General features: G+C 35.4%; 1 protein-coding gene across 2 annotated transcripts in view; it reads left to right on the top strand.

Moving 5' to 3' along the window:
* plppr1 (phospholipid phosphatase related 1) overlaps positions 1 to 14,644 on the top strand; it is a 66,689-nt gene that overhangs the window by 13,659 nt on the left and 38,386 nt on the right.

Raw genomic sequence — 14,644 nt, 5'->3', positions numbered from 1 at the left:
AGTAATCTATAGAAAGTGATAATGAAGCTTGAGACAGCTGAGAATAGGCAAAGTTAAAACTGCGGTGTGAGCAAGTCAACCCTCTTAAAGGAGAACTAAACCCTAAAAATTATATATATCTAAAATGCCATATTTTATATAATGTACTCACTGCACCAGCCTAAAGTTTTAGCATCTCAGTAGCAGCAATGATCTAGGACTTCACATTTGTCACAGGAGCTCCCCATCTTGGAAAGTGTCTGCGACACTCACATGCTCAGTATCCTCTGAGCGGCTGCTGAGAAATTGTGACAAAATGAGCAGAAAATGAGGTTTGCCTGTAATATAAGCTGATGCTACAGGGCTGATTATTAAATTCTGATGCTAATTGCACTGGTTTCTGAGTTGCCATGTATTAATTATTTGTATTAATTCATTAGCCTTATATTGTAACATTTAGATTCTGTATATACAGTATATGAGTTGATCCCTAAGCTCAGGTAAGTGACAGCAGCACAGAGCATGTGCAGTGAATCAGCAGAAAAGAAGATGGGGGCTACTTGGGCATCGTCAGACGCACAGATCTTCCCTACTAAAGGGCTGTGGTTGCCTTGGGCTGGTACAAAAGCCCAAAACATAATATACAACATTTCTAGCCCACTTCTTTAGTAAAGAAATAAAAAATAAAGAAATAAAAAAAATATTTAAAGCTGTTTATTTCTTTATATTTCCATTAGAAATATCATATTGGAAAATAAAAAAGATGGGATTGCGCCCTTTTAAATGTACAGTAATCATAGGAAATGTGAAGGTTATTTTGAAAATGTACTGATTTGGTGACCTATAATTGATGCAGTTTTACACTTTCTGGAAGCTTCTGAGTTGTCATTCTTTGAATGACAGCATAAAAGTAATTATTGTGTTCTCGTATCAGTATCATTTTAAAATTGCTGGCTGTGGCATAGCATAAAGCAAACAATACTACATTAGCTGAAGGGCTCCTAGGGTTTCTGATAATTAAGCTGTTTTTTTCAGTGTATGAAAAATGAGAGCTAAATTATGAAACCTGAGAAAGAACTACTTATACATTCAATGAGATAATTACAACATGCAAACCTTCTTTAAATATATTTTATTGTCTACATTTTTGTCAAATAGAAAACTACTGCATTAATATAATAACACAACAGTGGTTATGACATGATGGCTAGGTTAGCCTCAGAAAAATACAGATGTAGGTAGTTGTTTTAGTGATCTCTAGCATGCTGCTACTAGATTAATCTGTCCGTAGTGGTTAAAGCAAATCATACTCCAAGCAGTACAATTCTAGCATAGCTGTAGCCAGTTGTAGCCTCAGCTACCCTGCAGGGAAACATGAAAACTTTATACAGGAAAATAGTGTTAGTGAGCCATACACTTAACCAGAGTGTTTAAGAAGGATGGTACTAATATTTCATCAACCAGCAGTTACATTCATTGAAATATTGGTTAGCTCTAGAATGATTTCAGCATCTTTTCATCCCTTAATTGTTACTGTCAGTCATAGTTAAAATTCTAATAGTAATTGTAATAGTAAGATTCATATATATATTTTCATTAAAGGGGACCTGTCACCCTAAGGAATAACTCCAAATCATGTTAGTTGAGCAAAATAGACTTCATTTACACTATATACTGTAGATAGCATAAATCTTGTTTCCTTATGTCTTGGAACTATTCAATCACAGCAAGCAGGCAGCTGCCATTTTGTGGACACTATTATTAAGGCAAGCTTTGCATCACCCCAAAATCTTGTTGGAGGACCAGATGCCCATACCAATGCACTGGCTACATAATAAGGTGATGGGGAGAGAGGGGAAAAGTGTGAAGTGCAGTGACATCTGAATGGAAAGCTAAAGGTATTGTCTGCCCCCCCTCTATGCCTAAGGCATAGAGGCAGGGCAGGCAATATATGATTGACAGCTGCAATTTTTAAATGTCTTTATAATGGGTATGGATGTTATTAAAAAAAAAAGAATTTGGGTTTCATGTTTAACTTGAAAAGGACCTTAAATGGCTCTTTAAATGGCTAGAGTGAATGGGGGAGGGGGGTGCAAAATACATTTCTCTGATGGCATGGTTTTGTTTTTCTTGGATTAAAGGCTGCATAATTACACGTTAATGTTACCTGAAAACAAATTCTTTATGTAAGAGAGGAAGTAAGAGGATCCCTGCAGCAATATGAAATGAAAAACTGAGGAAACCAGCAGAGGGAAGTGGGATGGTCTCAAAGGAGGCAATGAAGTACCTCAGTATGCTACAATATAAGGAATGCCACAACTTTAGGGGTTTGTAGTTTCTACACCTCCCTATACCTCTCACTCAGTTTTAAGCAAATAAATTTGATTTTTAAAAGTATAATAGTAAAACAGTACCTTGTACTTGATGGTAACTAAGCTGCATGAATCCATATTGGTGGCAACACAATCCTCTTTGGTTTAACTAATGTTTAATTGATTTTTGGCAGACGTAAGATCTGGTGAACCAACTTATGGAAAAATTCCTTATCCAGAAAACCCCAGGTTCCAAGCATTCTGAATAGCAGATCCTATATCTACATATGTTGCTTGTTGGGAACCCTTAAAGGTGCAGTAACAATAAAAAATTAACACTATATCAAAGTAATTAAACTATAATATACTGTTGATCTGTACTGGTAAAAGTTGTGTGTTTGCTTTAGAAAGACTACTATAGTTTATATAAATACCCTGCTGTGTAGCCATGGGGGCAGCCATTCAAAGGAGAAAAGGCACAGGTTTCATAGCAGATAACAGATAAACTCTGTAGAATACAACAGTGTTTTTTTCTTTTATCTGCTATGTAACCTGTGCCTTTTCTCCTTTTTTCCAGCTTGGAATGAGATGGAAACTGAAAAAGTAAATTTTAATCACTGTTATTGTGGTGACACACACTTCCTTGAATATAGCATTTGCTAAACTGCGTAGTGGTGTTTAATCATATATACTAAACACAGAAAGAAATCGCCAGCGCTCGGTCTAACCCACGGTGTAGTGTTGACCAGCTGCTAGAAACACACTATTGTGCCAGCGCTCGGTCTAACCCACAATCTGGAGTTGACCAGCTGCTATAAACGATAAAAAGCCATTAATTATACACAAAGAGAAAGAAAGTTTGCCAGCGCTTAGTTTGCCTTTAAAAATAATTTTTACAAAAAATGAGGTGTTAGTACCACACTTTGGCCAAAATATGTAAGCTCACGTGCCACGTCAAGGCCCCTCATTGTACGTGAGTCCTACACTGTCTAATGACTTTGAGTCTGTGATGCAATTAAAATAAAGTCCCCCAGCAAACAATGTGACTGAGTAGTAAGACCTATTGCACCTACCTTTAGCTCAAAAAGGCTCTAGTGGAAAAGCAGGGAGCTTTTAAGCCCCAGCTCATTAGCACACACATGAAAGTGATTCATTGGTTTAAAGGCTACATAGAAGCTAGAAGCAAAATTTGGTTACAAATTGTACACAAAACACAGAAAGAAATCGCCAGCGCTCGGTCTAACCCACGGTGTAGTGTTGACCACACTAACACCTCATTTTTTGTAAAAATTATTTTTAAAGGCAAACTAAGCGCTGGCAAACTTTCTTTCTCTTAATCATATATACTGTCAATTTTCCCTGATGGTTCTATTGGATTTTGGTGTTTTCAGTAAGACTGTATCATATAATCCCATAAGGCAAATAAGTGCATTTATGTATATACTGAATATGATTGAATATGTGTAATGAAATGCTCTGTTGGTTGCAAAAAAAAAAAAAAAGTTTAAAGGAATACTGTCATGGCAAAACATGTTTTTTGTAAAAATGCATCAGTTAATAGTTTTTCAAAGACACAGACAATTTTTTTTATATTTAATTTTGAAATTTCACATGGGGCTAGCCATATTCTTCATTTCCAGGGTGCCACAGCCATATGATCTGTGCTCTGATAAACAGTCACACTTTACTGCTGTGCTGAAAGTTAAATGAAATCTCAACCCCTCCCAGCAGCCAATCAGCAAAACAATGGGAAGGTATCAAGATAGCAGCTCCCAGTAGATACGAGAATATCACCCAATAGTAAGAAATCCAAGTCTGGTTTGGGACTCCTCCAGTTATATGGGAGTTGGAGAAACAAGAGGTTACCTGAAAGCAGTTCTAATGTGTAGTTCTGGCTCCTTCTGAAAGCTCAGACTCAGGCACAATGCACTGAGATGGCTGCTTACGTACCAATTTTACAACTAAAAAAAATACATTGTTGGTTCAAGAATAAATCTTTAAATGGTAGAGTGAATTATTTGCTATGTAAGCAGTGTTATTTGGAAATAAAAAGTATGCCATAAAAATCATGACAGTATCCCTTTAAGAAAGACTTTCAGTACAGTGGTTAATCTAAAATCTCTATTAAATACACAGATGTGCCGTTGTTTATAAATCATTACAAGTGTTTCGAGTAGCTGCTTTGCTGCGCTCCCTTCTGATCATTATGTTTTTCTTTATTGGAGCTTGAGAATGAGAACCATTTCAGCTGTTTGATCATTTGTCTAATCTTAAAGGCGGATCTGGAAATAATAGCACTGACAAGGAGATGCATTGCTTCCTTTCAATACATTTTTTATTTGATGTATGAAGCTGGCAGATATTCCTACTGCTGTTGTTGTACACGGATAGGCCTTTATTTGGGTTGCTAGGAATTTTTATATTGATGGTGATTTTAATATAGCTAGCATTGTAGAGAATGAACTTTACTGGCTGATTATCAGAGGGAAGAAATCATAAGAATGGGTTTTAAAGGAAACTCTCTGTCTGCTTACCACTCATTTTCCTTACACAACAGTTGTCATACAGCTAACTTCAAGGAATACATTCACTTGTACCATTTAGCAGGACAGAGAACAACACTACAAGTCAGGGGTGGGGGCACAGCACAAACCATAAAGTGAGCCTTTACAGCACAACGTGAAACATGATTTGTAAGGGATTCATATCGTCTGTGACTCACAATGGTCTTTGATTCCCAGTGAATCACTCACTGAGTCATGTTATAATGTATACATTATCATGCAGTGAGCCCACAGTAGAAAAGAGAGAACTGTATTAACTATGGGAGAGAGCTTGTGACTGGGGGGTTGCTTTCTCATATGCAGGAAAAACACATGTGCAGCAAATCAAAGACTGGGAGAACCCCTAATTTTAAAATTATAGGATATACCTATTAAATATAGATATGCATGGTAAATGAACCTTTCATCTGCATAAATATACAGATATGGGACACAATCTGACTGGAATCATTTTTTAATAGACGGGGAGTCCAATTTTTCAACATTTTGTATTTTGCATGTTGTTAGAGGTAGTAATGAGCGAATGTGTCCCTCTTCACTTTGCAGGAAAATTTGGGTAAACTATGGAAAAATTTTTAAAAAATTCACTCATCACTTCTTAGAGGTTTTCGAAACCATGACTAAACTTATTTCCACTAAAACCCCGAATGTATAGTCATCTATTAAAAGATCCGAATTGAAAAAGCACAAATGAAAAAAGACATGGCAAAAAGCACAAAGCGTCATAAAACCCCATAAACCTCTTTAACCACAAAGCAAAGAAAGATCTTTCAGTTGTTAAATGTACACCTGCCATTGACTTCTACATGATCTAGGTAGCTTTTAGATGGTGTTTTTTTGCTTTCTGATTAGTCATGGTTTTGTTGAGTTTTTTTCTGCAACAAAATTGTGTTTGTGCAAAAAAAAAAAAATAACTTTAGTAAATGCCTCCCAAGGTATGGAGATCATAATTACAGAAAGACCCCTTATCCAGAAACCCCAGGTCCTGCACACTTTGCGCACCCATACCTGAATTTTTCATTTTGACAGCAGCACATGGACTGGATTTTGATACTGTCTGGTCCTTCACTTCAGAATGATGAAAAAAAGCATAACCTGCCTATAATAAATGGCAGTGAATCTATACTTGCTGCTTCAATGCCTAGGATTTTAAATCTGTTAAATGTGTGATGGGTCAGTGCATTTATGATCTTTTATTATAGTGGGGTTAATGTAATTTCTAAGAAAGATAAAAACATCCATCTCTGGAAAGTAATATAGAATACCTTTCACCCACATGTAGCACATTCTTTCTATGTACAGTGTTACTCACCAACCCCCTGGATGTTGCTCTCAGTGCCCCCAAACCAGGTAGTTATTTTTGAATTCCTTTGGTGGCAAAGTTTTAGTTGAATAAAAACAAGATTTACTACCAAATAAAGCCTCCTGTAAGCTGATAGTGTGCATAGAGGCTACCTAATAGCCAATCTTAGCTCTTATTTGGCACCTCCATGAACTTTTATGATGCTTGTGTTGCTCTCCAAGTCTTTTACATTAGACTGTGGCTCACAAGTAAAAAAGGTTGGGGACCCCTGTATTGTATGGATAATAATTTGCACTAAGCTTATTACAAACTCTAAATTAAGGGCTCATTGCTAATTTGCAAGCCAATTGAGTGTGCATTGATGCTATTCATGAAAATTACTTGCACCAATAGCACCTAGGGCAACTATATCGACCTGTAAAGAGTGCATTTTTTAAGGAAGTACCTTTAATGAAGGAAGTTAATGTGCAACTCTCTGTGGGGAAGGGTGCAGGAGCACAACTGCTCTTGCATTTATAGATGACTACTTTTATATATTTGGTGTTTAGCACTTTAATATACCTGGGAACTACCAACTTTTGAACTGCATTATGTCACTGGTGATGGACTATTCCCCGTGTACACACATCTATGAAATCAGCACTCAATATTATTATATTAAAGTTACTAAGGAAAGGACCACCCCCTTTATACAAAACAAGGATTTTTTATCTATATATTGCAATAAATGTAATCTTCCCAAATATATTATCAAAGAATCCTGCACATTTGTTCTAAATTACTCAAATATGATTGTATTTGTCATTTGGCATAAGAAATTATTATATAAAATATTCTTGTGCACCTCAACAAAAGGTGGTGTGTTGTTTTGCACAAGGTAAGAGGGTATATATGCCTTTTTGTGTATGTATTTATCCATACACACACTTTTTTTTTTCTCTTTGTTTCTGGCTTCCAGCTTGTAGAGAAAGATGGCACATATTCAAATTCAAGCTGGTGGTTTCAGAATAAGCCAGTTGGGTGTTGCTCTCCTTTGGAATTCTCTATCCAATGTACTTTGCAGCCTGCCCTTGTAAATGACACTTCAAATGTATACATTTCAGTATCCTTTTTGTCTTGTTATCCTACAATAACTGAAGTATAATGACTTACTAGAAAGGCAATTCACTTATTTCATCTAATAAAACCACTTTATATCTATTAAACTATAATCTAGAAAATCCAGGCTTGCATAATTGTAACACTGAATAAAAGAAACAATAAAGGCTTTATTTCTATAAATTAACACATTTAGATTTACATTTATCTAATCTCTGCATGTTTCCCAAAGGTTTTGTGAAATATTAAGTGGCGCCAGTTTGACTTTTTGCTATTTGTTTTCCCAAGATTGTAAAACCCTATTTAGTATTAGTAGTGAATAACTCCCTACAAGCCTATAAACTTACAATGCTAAAGGATATTTTGGTATTTATAGGATACTAATTCAATTGGTTTAGTTGGCAATTAGCACATGGTGAACGGTAAATTAAATCAAAGGCCTAACTGCGTAATTATTTTTATGGATCTGTTTGAGCTTCTGCTGCAGATTAGAAAAAAAATATTAGATTCCTTTTGCTGGTATGTTACTATCTGAATAACAATCTCTTAGGATGTTTACTTTCAAGACAGAGAGCAGAGAGTGTGTTGTGTAAGGGCAGGAGTACATGGAGAGATTAGTCGTGCCGCGACAAATCTCCATTGTCGCGGGCGACTAATCTCCATTGTCGCGGGCGACTAATCTCCCTGCAATGCCATCCCGCCGGCTAGAATGTAAATCACCAGTGATATGGCATACGCAGTGCTGCAATTTGCCGAAGTTGCCTTGAGAGGAAACTTTGGGCGACTTTGGCAAAGTGCGGCACCGCTTATGCCATCCCACAGGCGATTTACATTCTAGCCAGTGGGATGGCATTGCGGTGTGTCACTGCCCTAAAAGCAATGTGATCCTATAGTGATGATTTGGAAGTCAAGGGGTATAACTGTGTCCTCTCGCTATATTGCTTTCACCTTAATAGGAAGCAAAGCCTAATGAACAACTAGGCAGCAATTTGAAAATCAGAATAAAAGATAAATAGTATAGGGACTCAAACATAAATATACAAAAAGGAATATGCAGGGAAAATAAGAATGAATAACAGTAAATCTGTATTTTAGTTGCTTGGGTCAGTGACCCTAACAACCAGATAACATTTGAGATTGAAGGCCAGAAAGAGGCAGATCAAAATGGCTGAGCTTCCTATTGCAATTATTTTTCCATGCAAAATTTTCTAGATTCTGTCTGCTGCTTCCTCTAACCTGCAGACCCACCAGGAAATGTTAAGATGCCTATTTGTATTCCTGGCCAATGGCTAGCTTTGTGTATACAGCTAAAAGAAGCATAGGTGACACAGTGATACTTCAGTGTTCGCCCATTAGCCCTAAGCATTCCCCAGAACATCTGCACTGATATTAGTGAATCCTGCCATCCGCTAAATGTGGCACTAACTCTGTTGAATGTAACTATGCTCTTCATTAGATCAGTTGTAAGCCCATGCTACTTTCTTCCACTTTTCATTCTCTGGTTTGTGTTAATGTTAGTAAGAATGGATATCAAAGCTGAAAATTCATATTCATGGTGATGTTTAACCAACTCTCGATAAAAGTCTGTCTATATTAGACAGTTTTTTTCTAAGATAATAGAAAGAAATTAAAAAAAAAAATCTTATAGAGCTGAAGTAGTCTGAATAAATGAGAGACACTACTTCCTATTTCTGCCCACAACCGTCATTGCTGAAGTACTGGAAGTCTTTAAAATTGCTGAGTCAATTGAATTCAGTAACAATCCTTTATTTCCCAGTGAAGGTCACCAAATAATTAATCCTGGCCTCATATCTGCCAAATGTCTCATTATTTCATGCTGACTACAGATGGGTCCAACATCCAGGACTGACCTATAAAAGAAAGTCATTAAATGTATTGAGCACTGAGCAACATGAACACATTGTTCAGATTTAATACTATGTGTAGGCAATTGCCACCTATGTTTCTATTGTTTTCATTTTTCTCAATCACATGTTCTTAAGAAAGGTAGCATCACACAAACCCTTCTGTTTTTTTCCTTCATTTTTTTTCTCTGGTTTGCATTTGAATTATATTAGCTTGGGCTCAGCCTTCTTGATACATTTAAAAATTCTGAAAAATAAATGTTTGCTCAAAAACCTTGAAATGAAAACCAATAACTAAGCACCAGGTTGGCAATTAAAAAAGAACCTAAGATTTAACATTTAATAGAGATTGTGTACTACTGAGTTTGCAAAAAAGGCGAAATAGATTTACTCTGCATGAGATCATGTATGAACCCTACAGTGCTAGCAATAGCGGAACAAATGCCAGAAAATGTAGATAGATTTATGCTAAAGCTGAGTAAATAAGGTAAACTTGGTATAGAAAAGCACACAGTATATTGTTAAGGGAAAATAATGATTTTTTCTGTATCTTATTAGGTTTTTTATTGTTGAATTAAATGATGCATAGTATGCATGGTATCTGATTAGTTATAAAATATCTTTCAGTAAGGCAACTGTGGCCCATTGATTTTCAAGGGGCTCGCTTTTTGGCTCTATTATAACTTTTAGAACTGAGCATGAATAAATCAATGATTGCAAATTGGATATACCCTAGGGTTTAAGGTAAGCTTTTTCTGCATCATAAGCTTAAATATTTAGTCAATCTTTCTTAACAAGATAGGTCCCATATCTTAACTACAAACATTATAGTAAAAAGTAAATTAGTTAGTAACAATAAATAGAATACGGCAAAATAAATCTTAATTTCTCAAATTAAAAAACTATGTTTTGGTTGGATAGGAAATAGATTTGACCATATTTGATATTTTCGTAGGTACCAACCAAACATATCCTGAGGCATGAGAGCATTCACATGCTCTAATTAATAACAATGACCAGTGCAGGATAGGATTTCAGACATAAAGCATTTCTATGTGACTACTTTATCAATTGTAGTTATTGTTATTAGAAAAAGTAATTGGCTGCAGGGGCTTTTGTAAATAAAGCATCAACGATTTTAACTGGGAAATACATTAAAAAAGGATGTACTACACCACATTATTATGTTCTGAATAAATGAAAAGCACAGAAATGATAAATGGCTTAGGCTATCAAGGAGCAAATCTTTTTTTATATATTAGTTGTGCTTGCATTTAAAAGTAAAAACATATTCTTTATATTTTTGTTTGTTTGTATATGTATATGAGTTCGGACAAGGTCTTCAGACTGGTACGTTAGCTCCACTTCAGTTTGTACTATTATATATATATATGTATATAGGCATATATAGTGTACTAAATAAGAAGGTGACCCCTACAGATATATTTTCCTGTATTTAGAAGAATTTACTGAATTGATATTTATTTTTTCAGCTAATTCAGAAAACAATTGACTACATTTTGGATAAATTTGAGTGCGATTAAATGCTGTGGCTATCATATATTTATATAATGAACACGGTTTTTTTTGCAATCCTTTGTTATAGCTCCCACTTTTTTTAAGTAAATTTAGCACAGGCCTTTTCAGTGCTGTAAATGTATATGTGTTCCAGATAAATGATTATTGATCTTGCTATGAGTCTTGTAAGACACTTAACTGAGTGAATTCCAGCTTTAAAAGTGCTTTACGGCAGGATATAGAAGACATTTGCTTTATATATATATGTGAAATACAGAGTGGGGAGCACACCACGCTTTAAGTACAATACCTGGGTGCCAGAGCAGTCAAAATAAAGAAATGAAAAACTCACAGGATTCTCACGACCATATTCACGGATAGCAAGTCATGATTGGATGCAATAAGGTGAGGTTTATTGGTCCTACGTTTCGGTTCTGTACTGGAACCTTCGTCAGAGAAACGTGAGTTTTGACATCAAAAACCTGAACCGAAAAAATCAAGCATTAGTAAAAGCCCCCCTAAATATATATGACTTTTTTTTTACCATGCACTGACCATTGTTACAGCTATATAAAATAATAGAGCATGAAACCAGCCCCATAGACTCTTCTTCCGAATATAATGTAGTTAGATGCTAAAACTGCACAATCCATACTGATGGCAAATAAAACATAGTTGCGACTAAAGTCAGTATTATAATGATTATTTCATGAATAATGCCATTTGAGCATAAATATATTGACATGGGAATATATTTGGCACCCTGGTCTCTCTATGATTTCTAAAAAGGATTTTGCATATATACATTTTTGACTACCACTGATAAAATGTTAAAGTAAAACAACACATTCATACACCTCGGTGCATAGATATTTCAATATATGATCATCTCTATCCTTGAACAGAGTGTACAAGATATCGTATTTACAATGTATTTACTTCTTATCTACACTATCACCGATTGTAATGCATTTTCCTAAAAATATTTGCACTTGCTTTTTAATTTGGGAAATAATGTATCTGAGGTTCTGTGTTTTGACTATTACAACTCTGAATAAATGGGGTGCTGTGAAATAGTGTTTTCTGCTTAAAGGAGACCTGCTTTGTACTCTAGGAGATGCAAGCTCTTGAGAATTCTAAGTACCCAGTTAAATGAATTTGGCCTTGAATGAAATGTTATTTGTTTTGAATGTATACAGTATATAACTGTATGTTTTATTTACTTTATTTATTTTTGGTGTTGAGATATTTAAGGGTTATCTAAAGATAATGAAGCGCTAAACAGATTTGTATTTTAGTATTCTGCTTTGACATTTGTGAATCCACCTTCTCCAGCTGGGCTCCTGTTTAAATTGACAGCAATACAGATTGCATTGCTAGACAGTCGGATTTCTAAAAGACAATTCAAGAATTATAGTAAAGTCAAGGACAATGAGTTGAGTAACAACATAAGAGCGAGGGATTACCTGACATTTATTTTCTGTCTGGAAATACAAAGCTAATACAAAGCTTATGTATTAAAGGTAAATACTATAAGGTGTACAAGAATAATCTTTGATTTTATGTGTGAGAAAGTCGTAAGAGCTAACAATAAATTTATAAACCTAAAATATTATTGAAAACATTTTATTGAAACTTTCTAAAGATCTGTAAATAAAACACAGCTAAATCTTAGTACATATAAAAAGCCCAGGATTGACTAATTCTAAATCTAAATGTAATCAGATAGAATCAGTCATAGAAAAGATAGCAAGAAGCTCAACAACAATAGGGGAAGATCATATAATTGTGCTGCCCCATTCCTTCATGAGAGTGACAGTTTTTTTGAGTGTATTCTTTTCGTAGGCACACTAAACAACAATGTTCAATGGGATTTCAGCTTCTCATTTCATTTAAACAAGACTTGTGGTCAAAATAGGAGGGATTGTTTCTTTATTTTGTAATATTCACTATTACTCTTGATTCTACAAAAGTGAAGAGCTATCCATGTCTTGGCATTTTGCTGTATGAAAAATGAAAAATTTGAACTGGCGTTGTATATAAGGGCTGATTTTCAAATTATCTCTTACTGGAGTGTGCTCATTTGTTCTGTACTAAACATCTGCCTTGAGCTACAGAGTGACTAAATTCTTTTGATTCAGGACATTCAAGTGAGGTGTTGCCCATGTCCCTTTTGTCTCTTCTGTAAGTGGTTCTGGCAGGTGCAAGCAGAGTTACATAAAGGGACAGGTGCAACTGTTTGCAGACATGAGCCTTATAATCACAGTTCTATACCTAATTGATTGAAATTATTTCTCCAATGTGTAAAAATAGTTTAATTTGTCAAGACCACAGTATATATAATTAAAATCAGGGATGGGATCTATTATCCAGAATGTTTTGGACTTTGATAAAGGTATTTTTCTTTACACTGGATCACCAAATTAAAAACATCTTTTTTTTTTTAAATATTCTTTATTTTCAAACACATAAAATGGGGGATATAGAAGGTAAGAGGGAAGGGGGGGGGTCAAAAATTGACATTTACTGTAGGCATTTACAATTAGGTCAAGTCTTGACAACAAGTATATATCTGGCACATATAATATTCCTATCTTATGTTTAGGTTTGTCCCAATAAGCTCGCTACCTTTCTTATTCAGTTCTGGGAGGGAGGTTTTAGTTTAACAAAGGTGAGCCAGGGATCCCAAATTCTCCAATATTGCACACTAGTTTTGTGTAGAATATGAGAGATTTCTTCCATTTTTCGCACTTCTTCTACTAGGTGGATCCATTCATTATAGGATGGGGGGGTTGTTGACTTCCAATTGTGGGGAATCAACGTTTTCGCTGCGTGGAATAGGTGTAAGTGGGTCAGAAAGAACTATATTTTTTTCTGGGGTAATGTTCAAAAGGATCGTTGGGACCTCTGTTTCTTTAATTGTAATCTGAGTGATGTCAGATATGTCTAGAATGATTCTGGCCCAAAATTGCTTCAGAAAGGGGCAGGTATACCAAATGTACATGGGTGCCTTTCTCTAGTCCACATCTCCAGCACGTATCTGGACTGTTACTATACTGTCTTTTGAGTTTGACTGGGGTGTGGTGCCACCTAGTGATTAGATTATAGTTCATTTCCCGGACCCGAACTGCTCTTGTGGATTTATGTATTGTATTGAAAATTCTTTCCCAAGCTTGTTCATTGATTACTATATTTAGATCATTTTCCCATTCTTGCTGGAATGGCTGTTTTGGGATAATTATATTTTTAAGAAGCAGTTTGTATAATGTTGAGATCGGTTTATCTATTGGGTCTAGTTTCTAGTTCAACTTTCCTAGGTTGTGAGTGGTCTGTTCCAATCTGCTTTTTTTATTGTTGTAATATAGTGATGGATTTGCTTGTATTTCCATGGGTCCCGGGGGGTTTGTCCCCACCTTTTTTGAATGTCCGCTAAGGGTATTACTTTATTGTTTTTAATAAAATCTATTATTTTGGTAGGTGGGCCGTCTTTTGATTGCCATTTTTTAAAGGTGCCTTTGTCCATACTAGGAGTAAAGGCTGGGTTATGTATCAGTGGTTGTAGTACCCATTGGGATGTTGTTAGCCTCATCGTTTATCTGTTCTTAAACCACCATCTAAAAGTTAAATTAAAAACATCTTACTAAAAAAATTTGAAGATTTAATAAGCCCACCAATTTGATTTTATGCTGGCTTGGTGCAAGGTACTCGTTTATTACAAATAGCATTAATGTAATCGCATAACAAATTTTACTTTCTGTATAATATTTTAATCAAATGAGCATTGCAGATTTATAGACATGTAAGGCAGCTCTCTAGATATGCCTGGCAGACATGTGAATTTCTAAGTAGCAGTGTGGTCCCCAGGGCCATGACCTACTTCTTGTGCCTGAACCATGTTTCGTCCAATCAGCTATACAAGCAGTTTTTTGACCATGCATTTTTTTCTTGAAAACTAACTTAAGGCTAGAAAGCAGATGATTGCATTTCATTAAACATTTTTTTCTG

This window comes from Xenopus tropicalis, chromosome 1, assembly GCF_000004195.4.
Source record: "Xenopus tropicalis strain Nigerian chromosome 1, UCB_Xtro_10.0, whole genome shotgun sequence".
NCBI classification, from domain to species: Eukaryota; Metazoa; Chordata; class Amphibia; order Anura; family Pipidae; genus Xenopus; species Xenopus tropicalis.
Note: the sequence above shows the minus strand (reverse complement) of the source record. Positions and strands in the feature narration are given on the sequence as shown.